Consider the following 1,843-nt stretch of genomic DNA (forward strand, 5'->3'; position numbering starts at 1 on the left):
TGCCATGGAGGAGGAAAAGAAAAACGGACACATAGAAGACACATATCTGAGCCGATAACCAAGCCTGGAGGGTTGAGATTTAGGACTCTGATTCCTGGCCAGCCTTCCCTCATCCCATCGGCATGGTCATGGGTCATATCTCTCTCGTTGTATCCAAGACGTTTTATTGGCATGTAGAAAGTAACACCAACAAGAATTTGAAGCAAGCTCAATACTGAAGGGATAACATGGACCTCAATTTTTCAACTGAAATGTCAAGACGTGGATGGAAAATAGATTTCCATGCAATTGATGTCACTTGGTTAATGAATATTATACTTATGTGCATTCTGTGACTGCATTTCTGTACTTAAAACCAATGCATACAAACCACTTTCCAGTTCAAACTCTTGCAGATATCAGACCCGTTAGAAGCCTACAAGAAATGAGTTAGTGGATGATCCGAATCTGGATATCTCAGAATCAATACTTTGTGTTCTGCAAGATATCTATACACACAAGACACAAATCTCCATGTGGGAACGGCTGTTATAAAGGTCGACACTGCAGGGGGTGTACGTTTTGGAGAAGTTACCGTCAACAGTCACAAGTGAGTGGACCCCTCCCAGATCTGACCTCTGAACTGTTCCCATTGCGATCTGGCTGTAACAGTATCCACTATGTGGCAGTTACACTCACGTATTAAACTCCTGTTGTACTATAGATTGTAAGCTTTTACCTTTTGCCTGTCTGTTACTACCCAGTATTTGTTTTATTAAGGTCTTTATTCCCATTTGCGCTGAGGAATACAATGGCGCTATTTAAATAAACGTTAAAACTAATTTTGTACCAGCCCTTGTAGAGGATAATAATTACATTATAAAGGGAACAGACACGAGCGAGAGCAGCAAGAAGCACGTGTTGCATAGAGCTGGTGTATAGGACTTCTAGTACCACCTAGGGGTGAGCGTTATAATTCACGAGGTGGAGAGCAATGCATGGCCAAGCGGTGACCACCCTATCAGAATACTGACTTGTAATACTCATTAGTCCACAGGTTCCTATATGCTGCAGAGCCACCAACTGCCCTCCTTTCCCAGAGACAGCCCAGGTTTTAGAGATTTGCTTCTGGAAACGTTTCTGGTTTCAACAACCACCAACTGTACAATACAATTATTCTGGGTAATATCCTGGGTGTTGTATTCAAGTCTGACAATCTTCCCGTGTTATCTTGGCTTCATAGGTTGTATATTTATTAATGCTGAGCATTTAAAACACAGAGATTATAACCGTGCTCGGTAAACACTGCACTGTCATATATTCAGTACTTGCTATATATAGTCACACACTAATAGACTTCAAACCTGTGCCTTCCTGCTAGGCCGGGCCATCGGGGTATGTTACTGTCAGAAGATTAAATCAAGTTCATAAAATGAAACAGGAGAGAACTGGGAGGATATAAAGTGATTGTGGACAAACAATGGCAACTGTACTGAAATGTACTGCAAGCAGACTTACTAACACCAGTCAGAAGAAATCCTACAATATCCTATAAGCATCCCTTACTATGATGTAAACAAGTAAAAAGGGGAAATACAAGTATTATCCATTTAATCCATCTGCTAATAGGACAAACGTTGGTGTTGTGGTTGCCAACCAGAATCTGTTTTACTTTCAGCTACACCACAAAATGCTATGAGAAACGCCAAAATTTTTTGCACCAGTTTTCAGGAAAGTCTTCAAGTATTGTTTTCGCTCATAGTTTAATTACTTATTGCAAAACATTATAAAAATAGGATTTAATGTTGCTACAACCTTGAAACCAAACACAATAATAATAAAAGCCCAGTTAAGCAAACCAGAA

The sequence above is a fragment of the Mixophyes fleayi genome, chromosome 3, assembly GCF_038048845.1.
Source record: "Mixophyes fleayi isolate aMixFle1 chromosome 3, aMixFle1.hap1, whole genome shotgun sequence".
Taxonomy (NCBI): domain Eukaryota; kingdom Metazoa; phylum Chordata; class Amphibia; order Anura; family Limnodynastidae; genus Mixophyes; species Mixophyes fleayi.